A 9,180-nucleotide genomic window follows, 5' to 3' on the forward strand; every position below is an offset into this window, starting at 1 on the left:
AAGAAAATTACACAAGTGTGGCCTTTAGTGGGGCATTCCCTTTGTAAGGGTTCCTACCAAACACACAGTTCTTCCTGAGGTTTTTCCTAGCCATAGTTTTGGAGCTTAGCTCAGATGAAGGCAACACGGAGCCCCTCCTGGCAGCCTAGCATTGCTGTACTGCCAGCATTTCACACTGATAAACTGGGGGCTTGGATCATTGCATTCCCCTACCGTGGCTAAGAAAGCAATAACAATACAAATTATAATTGTAATTGTTTTTAAAAGATAAAATGATGTTCTCTGGAGAGTGTTCCAGCTCAGTAAAAATGCCAGCAGCATAGAATACAAACTGTGAAGACTGTAAATCTAAGAACAGCCAGAAGTTTTATTTCCATAGTTCTTGAAAACTGCTTAGCATTTGCAAAATCTGAAATGATACCCAAGAATCACATGCATTTAATTATTTGAAGTTAACTCTGGCATACTTTGCCAATTACTTTTAAGGTGGAAAAACTAGAAAGAACATGTATTAAGGAAAAATGTGTTATTATAATTCAGTAGCTAAAAGGGCCTATCAGTACAGAGAATATTTGAAATGAAGGGCAGACACAAGTTTAAATTCTGGAATTACCCCTAAAAAAAACTCACGCAAAAGCTATAATCAAAAAGAACTTATTTTGTGCCATTCCAAGGTCTACCCCACCATCCTTCTTCCCTCTCACCAAAACATACATATGGATATACCTATTACACATTCATACACATGCATGGCAATGAAAAGGTGATTTGGGTAATGTTTAAATTTATGGAAAGCAGCATGGTGCTCTAGAAAAGGCCTGAGGTTTTGGAGTCCTACAGAACTGGATTTGAATTCTGTCCTTCCTACAATCTAAGTGTGACTTTGGACAACTTATTTAAACTCGGAATCTCCATTTCCTGTAAAACAGGAATATTCTAACTTTTCTCACAGCACCATGCATGGCTGGGGGAAGTGGAGAGAGAAATACAATTGAGGAACATCTGTGACATTAGACAAATCTTGGTTCCATCCCATTCCTTCCCTTCAATTCATTCAACTGAAAACCAAAGCTACACATCTCCCCTTCTCCTGGTACTGTCTACATTAACATAACTTTACTCTTTTATTACTTTCATTAGCACAAGTTTACTCTTTCAGGATGTTCTTGCCCAAGCAAATATCCTGATTGTTTGTTAGAGGAAATTGCCAAAAGACACATCAACTCTTCAATAGGAAGCATCAACAGATGGTTTGTGGCCTAAGATTTCCTTGCTTCAAAATCTTTGCCTTGCTATTTCCACCAATTCTAAACCATGAGAGACTCAACACAAATGGAGAATGGCCAGACCTCATACAACAGTAGAACTCTGACCCATAATCTGTGGCAGCCAGCCCAGGAAACCAACTCATTATCAATAATAACCAGCCCAGGAGGCCAACCTACTATCTACAAGTCAGACTTATAAGAAGTCATATCACTATCTCTAGCAAACAGTCCAGGCAGCCAAACCATAACTCCTGCAACAATTGGCCTCAAACAGCCAGGACTTGATTGATAACTGCCAGCTTCCAAATTTCTGTGCCCACTTCCAACTTAGGACTAACTGGAGAAGAAAGCCAAACATGGCTAACCAGTCACTTCGGATGCCTTGCATCCAGTCATCCTGCCTATAACTTCCTCATGTCCATAGCCTCCAATCAGGGCACACACAAATTTCCTCTTTTCCACTGTAAAGCTTGACCACTCCTCTGCTTTCCTTTGAGTCTGTGCCAAATCCAAGTGACGGTGGCTGACTCCCTTGCTCTGAATAAATAGTCTTTGCCTCTTCTCATTTGGATGGTCTTCATTTATTTCCACAACTGTTACATTGTGATCCTTACCGAAATCTAATTAAGGCCATGTCAGGAAATGAACATTTTCGTACTTCTGCACAGTTAGGGATCTTTGAGCAAATTTTACTGGGATCTGGGTTAAAAGACAAGTCTTGGAAGTTAAAGGGAAGTTGGATGCCAGAGAACTCCGGAAAGATTTACCTCTCTGGAGACGAACGTTTACATTTCAAGGGAGCATAAAACACGGACATGGAGATATTCCAGTGTTGTAAGCCCCAAGAGGCTTGTCTAGGTGTCCCCTGGAGACATTTATTTGCGTTGCAGAAGGATCTTCCTCTTCTCCTCCCAAGGAGATTTTGTTTATAGTAGGGAGATTAAGTTTATTTCCCTCTCTCAGAAAGGGGGTCAAGTTGCTGTGCATGTTGTCCTATGGAAACTGCCAGATTGATGACTTTGGGGTTCCTCTCCTGTGGAGTAAGAATCCCCTTTGTATACACAGGCCCAACCATCTGGCTCTCACTGCATTATCCTAGAAGAGGGAAGAATTAAGGCTGAGGAGCTAATATAGTTATTTCTGTAAGTAAATAATAATCTGCCCTGATCCAGAAACCTCATGCTTTCAGGATAACATAAATAAATAAAAATATTAAAACTTATCAGGACCCCCCTTCCCATACTGAAAGACTTGCCTTGCCTTAAACCAAACTTCAAATTCTCAGTAAATTCCAATCTTTCTTTCCCTCTCAGAGACTCTACTGTCAAGGCTGTGTTCTCCCTTAGCACAGCAAGCAATAAACTCAGCTTCGTCTTATCAATGAGTAGTGTTGGTGATAGATAGGTAGCCAGCATTTGATACAAATGATATTTGTTAAGCACCTACTGTATGTCAGGAACTGCTCTAGGCACTTGGACGACAACAGTCCACAAAACTAATAAAAAGCCCACCCCTCATGAGCTTACATTCCAGTGGGGTGAGATACACAACAAACGTAACAAGGCATGCAAACAAAAGAAGAGGAAAGAGAATTCCTCTCATTATCCAAGTCTACAAAGATTGACCCGCTGCAGTGGCTGACCGACAGTGCACTCGGTGCTTCAGAGAGAGGAAATTAAAGACAATAACAGTATGCTCTGTGCTTTGGACAAACAGGCCCTCAGGTAGTTCTATGCATTTCAGGAAGAATTTTAATGAACCCCGCTTCTTGCATCTTCCCACACATAGGAAAGCACCATAATCACTCACTTGAGATATCTGTTCTTCGTGACTAGCAGTCATCTTTTGTTAAGATGCATGCTTGACTTCATGTTATTCCCTAACAAAGATCACATACAAACTAGTCTCCTCCTTACCTCTTTGGACCAGTCCCGCACAGCCATCTGAGAGTCTGTCTCCCAGGCAACAGTCCTCAGTAAGACCCTGAATAAAACTTAACTCACAGCTCTCACATTGTGCATTTTTCTTTCAGTTGACAGGTGAATTATATAGACTATGGAAGGTGATAAAGTGGTATAGTGTCATAACAGGGCATCAAGAGTACCTGAGGAGGAGGAGGACGAGGAAGAAGAGGAGGTCAGATGAAATAATGTGAGACTGAGCAAAAGCTTTGTAGTGGAAGAAAAATAATTTTCCCTTTACCCTTCTAGGTTCTTGGCTAATACTTCCCTGTAATAGAAGACAAATTAACAGGAGAAAAAACCCCAAAAGTTTAATAACATGTGTACCTCTTGTATACATGGTAAGTAACCAGGAAAACTGAGTAACTCTCTGAAATGGCCCAAGCCATCACCTTAAATACCACTTCCAGCTAAAGACAAAAGAAGATGTTGGGACAGTTATGAGAAAGCCAGTTATCAGGCAAAGCACATAATCAAAGGTATGGTTGTTATAGATTTAAGTCACTGCCTTCTTTACTGAAAAGACTTTCTAAAGATTTAGTCATCCTCCTCTTCCCAGTACAGAGAGGGACACCCTTACAAATGGAGATTTCCCTTATTAATGTGTGTCGTACAAAAGTGTAACTTCTACTCAGTTTTCAGAGCTTTTCCTATATCTGCTGTTTCTTAAAAATTGCCAGCTCAGGATAATCCTTATGCCAAAGAAGTATAATTTGGGGTGACATACTGCCCTTCAGCTTGAAGGAAGTAAGAGAGCTAGCCAGGTGGACATCTAGGAGGAGAGCTTCCAGGCAGAGGGAATAGCTAAAGCCCCTGAGAGCTGAAATCATCCAGTGTACCTGACCTCACAAAGCATTCACTTGCTTGCTAGAGTTGCAAGTGATTCTAAAATGCTTCTTTTAACTCTACCTTGAAAGAGATTTGTCTATTTCCATATCTCCATTGCATTTGCAATTCAGTTCCCATTTCTGATGCAAAGTTATAGCTTTGCATCAGAAATGCAAAGCTATAACTATCTATACCCAAGAAAAAGGAGTTAATAAATTATGCCTGACATTTCCAGATGGAAGGTTCTTTACAAGGATTAAACTTCAAGGTGCTTAGGAAACTGAATATTTTATAAGATTTGTAGCAAAAGAAAAAGTCACAAGTAAGGCTGAAGTTTTAAAAGCAAAAAACAAAGGTATTGAAAATGTCTTTGCATTTGTAAGTCTTTTACAACACATGAAAAAATCAGACTGCAGTCTTTAAAAGACAGTAAAAGATTGTTGCTGAATGTTAAAATGTCTTTGCTTTGGTGGTTTTTATTTTATTAAATTAATAAAAACTAAGTCATGGTCATAACATAAACAGGCAGAGGGCACATACCCAGACCAATGCCAAGTAATAAATAAGACCAGTCCTGCCCCTGGGCAATTCACAGCCTCCAGAGAAACACATACAGATAAATAATTGCAATACATATGGTAGGAAAAAACCAGAAGGGCCATTCATCCGAGTGTTGATGAAGCTCACAGAGGAAGGGGTATTGGAGCTAAGATTTGAAAAATGACAATAGCAAACATAGAGCTGGCTGTGTGCTGGGCATGTCTCTAAGTGCTTTTCAACTAGTAGCTCCCTTTATCTGAATCATACTGCCATGAGATAGAATTGTTGTGTCCATTCCCATCTATGCAGTCTGTTTCAACCTCGGACTGGAGAATCCTGCTGCTAGAGTGCATGGGGCAGCAGACACCAAGCAGCCACTGGAGTAGTGACGGGGTAATACGAGGTGTGTTGTTGAGCTGGATGCTTCGGCAAAACAAACAATTAACTGTGATCTCACAAAGGGATCTCAAAATTTCTACTATGGATTTCTTTGGGTCATGGCCATGTCTTCAAATCCGCTTCCCGCCAAGGTCCCCGTGGACTTCCCAACACGGAAAGGGCAGGAGCAGGCCAACAGGGATAAAAATTCCTCACACTCGTGTAACTCTTCCATATACCACAACATCTGGATGACTGCAACAGGGTTCTCTGCCTTCAAATTTTTGATATATAACATTGCATTAGTTTTAGGTATACAACATAATGATTTGATAGATGTATACATTGTGAAATGATCACCACAATAAATCTAATTAGCATCCATCACCACACATCACTACAAATGTTATTTTTTGTCATTAGAACTTTTAAGATCTACTCTCTCAGCAACTTTCAAATAGACAATACAGTGTTGTTAACTGTAGTCACCATACTGTACATTACATTCCCAGGACTTACTCATCTTATAACTGGAAGTTTGTACCATTTAACTACCTTCACTCCTTTCACAATTGCCCCCCCCCCCCCCCGCCACCCCACCTCTCACCTCTGGCAACCACCAATCTGTTCTCTGTATCTATGAGTTCAGGTTTGTTTTTTTTTTAATTCCACATATAAGTGGTATTATACAGTATTTGTCTTTCTCAGTCTGGCTTATTTCACTTAGCATAATGCTCTCAAGGTCTGTACATGTTGTTGCAAATGACAAAATTTTCTTCCTTTTTATGGATGAATAATATTCCATTGTATTTTCTTTATCCATTCATCCATCCATGAACACTTAGGTGATTTCCATGTCTTGGCTATTTTATATAATGCTGCAATGAATGTGAGAGTACATATATGTTTTTCAGACAGTGATTTTGTTTCCTTCAGATAAATACCCAGATCATATGCTATATCATATGGTAGTTCTATTTTAATTTTTTTGAGAACCCTTCATACTGTTTTCCACAGTGACTGCACCAATTTTCCTTCCCACCAACAGTGTATGAGGGTTCCCTTTTCTCCACACCCTCTCCAGCACTTGTTATTTATTGTCTTTTTGATAATAGCTATTCTGACAGGCATGAGGTGGTATCTCATTGTGGTTTTGATTTGCGATTCCCTGATGATTAGTGATGTTGAGCCCCTTTCCATGTACCTGTTAGCCATCTGTATGTCTTCTTTGGAAAAATGTCTATCCAGTTCCTTTGCCCATTTTTAATTGGATTTTTTCTATTGAATAGTATGAGTTCTTTATATATTTTTGGATATTAACCACTTATCAGATATATGATTTGCAAATATGTTCTCCCATTCTACAGGTTGCCTTTTCATTTTGTTGATGGTTTCCTTTGCTATGCAAAGGAAAATTTTATGTAGTCTCATTTATTTGTTTTTGCCTTTGTTGCCCTTGCCTGAGGAGACAGATCCAAAAAAAAATATATTGCTAAGACCAATGTCCAATAGTGTAATGCCTATGTTTTCTTCTAGGAGTTTTATGGCTTCGGGTTTTACGTTCAAGTATTTTATCCATTTAATTCATTTTTGTGTATGTTGTAAGATACTAGTACAGTTTTATTCTTTTACATGTGGCTGTCCAGGTTTCCAAATACCATTTATTAAAGAGATTATTCTTTCCCCATTGTACTTTCTTGGCTCCTTTGCCATATATTAACTGACCATATATGCATGGGTTTAATTCTGGGCTCTCTATTCTGTTCCATTGATCCATGTGTCTGTTTTTATGCCAATATTGTACTGTTTTGATTACTATAGCTTTGTAATACAGTTTGAAATCAGGGAACGTGATGCCTCCAGATTTATTCTTCTTTCTTAAGATTGCTTTGGCTATTCTGATAGTTCATTGTTAGTATATAGAAATGCAACTGGTTTTTGTATATTGATTTTGTGGTTCCATACAAATTTTAGGTTTGTTCTATTTCTGTGAAAAATGCCGTTGGAATTTTGATACGGATTGCATTGAATCTATAGATTGCTTTAGGTGGTATGGGCATTTTAACAATATTCATTCTTCCAACCCATGAGCATGAAATTTTTGTATATTGATTTTGTATCTTCCAACTTTACTGAATTTATTAGTTCTAACTGTTTCTTGGTGGAGTCTTTAGGGATATATATATATATATATATATATATATATATTTTTTTTTTTTTTTATGTCATCTGTAAATAGAGGAAGTTTTACTTCTTCCTTTGCATTTTGCATGCCTTTTATTTCTTTTTGTTGCCTGATTGCTGTGTCTAGGATTGAGTAAGTGGCAAGAGTGGGCATCCTGTCTTGTTCCTAATCTTAGAAGAAAAGCTTTCAGTTTTTCATTGTTGAGTATGATGTTATATGTGGGCTTGTCATATAAGGTCTTTATTATGTTGAGGTATGTTCCCTCTATACCCCTGTTGAGCATTTTCACTGTAAATTCTTTTCTGTCAAAAAGTTTTCCTTGACCTTAGAGTCCCTGACTGGGTCTGAAAATTAAACTGACAAAGACAGATTTACAGGAGAAAAAGCACATAAATTTTATTAAATTTTTACAAGTACAATTTTATTAAATTTTTACATTTTCACAAGAGAATGATGACCCAAAGATGTGACCAGACCAAGAAGCTTTTATATCTTTTAGACCCAGAAACAATTAATTTGTGATGAATCAGCAAGATAAATGGATTTGAGCTAGGGGTAGTAAATGGTGAAGAAGCAACAAGAAAGATAGGGTTGCTTTAATAACATTTGTTTGTACAGATTTCTCGGCCCCAAATTCACTGTCTCTAGTGATAAGAATGTCTTCCAATCTCCTGGTACAGGGAGAGTACCTTTCCTATGGGGTTTTATGACCTGTTTCAGGGAAGAAGGGTGAATAGTGGGAAAGGTCGGAGTGAGATTCCTGCTTCTGTTATTTAAAAAATTCCTTCAGCTTAAGATATTTAATTTGCCAAGATGCCATATTTTGGGGTAGTATGTCCTGAACCCCATTAATATAAATATGAAAACCCCCAGAAACTCCCCATTGCCTCCATGATAGCACAGCACTCCTGTTCCTCTGTCATTATGCCTTCACTTACACCTCTAATTCATCTCCTGAACAAGAGCAAATGCATCCTGGGCTTCAGCCACTCCAAACTTCAAGGTGAAGTGTGCACTGCCTTTGTTCATTGGGTTTCCTCTGCTGGCAAACTCTCACCTGTCCTTCAAGACCTACTCCACATCTGTGAAGCCCCTTCCATTTACTTAGTGTCTTACCTCCACTGGGACACTTCTCAGTACGCCTACAACAGCAGTCCTTAGCCCAGAGCTCACCTGGGGATTTTGTAAAAGATATCAGTGCTTGGGCCCCACTCCCAGACATCTGGACCCAATTGGTCTCGGGTGTGCCCTGGACAGGGGTGTTTCAAATTCCTCAAGGTCTGGGGCCCTGGTATTCATCTTTAGCACTTTCCCCAGTGCCTGGCACAAAGTACAACTTCAATCACAAATCAAGAATTTGTGAATGAATAAGATAAGCAGCATTCACAACTGCTCTGTGAGTCAGATACTATTGTTATCCCACTTTGCAGTTGAGAATCAAGGACACTACATAATTTGCCCAAGATTACTAGGAGTAATCTGAATTTAATTCTTCTGATTCCAAGTCCAGTATTCTGCCTGCATCTGAGGAGGAATGTCACCTGCAGAGGAAGGATAGCACCCAGCAATGTGCCTACAGCAGATGGGCTGGAAGAATCAACCCCCTCTGAAGGAAAATGCCCCCTTTTTGTTATTTCGATCCACATTTGGAGAGGGACTTGTGCTGTTCTGGTCCTCTGTGACTTTTCTTGAATTTGGAAGGTTCTCCTTAAAACTCATGTTTCCTTAAAACTTTCCCCATCTTCTTGTTTTTAATGAATTATGAGCCATCCTTTATTTATAACCCATCTACAGCTGCCTTTAGGGAGCAGAAAATGAACTATTTGCCAAAGTAATTACCCTTTTTATAGACTTAGAACAAATGCTCACAGCCCATTCCTTTCTAAATGGCTGTTGTGCTAGGTTTCTGCCGTCTTGTTTGACCTGCATGAGTCTCTACACTTATTGTGGATCCTCCTCAGGATTATTTTTCTAACTAACTCACAGAAAACGGACTTCTTTGTGTAACAGATCAGCATTT

This window comes from Eschrichtius robustus, chromosome 3 (assembly GCF_028021215.1).
Source record: "Eschrichtius robustus isolate mEscRob2 chromosome 3, mEscRob2.pri, whole genome shotgun sequence".
NCBI lineage: Eukaryota > Metazoa > Chordata > Mammalia > Artiodactyla > Eschrichtiidae > Eschrichtius > Eschrichtius robustus.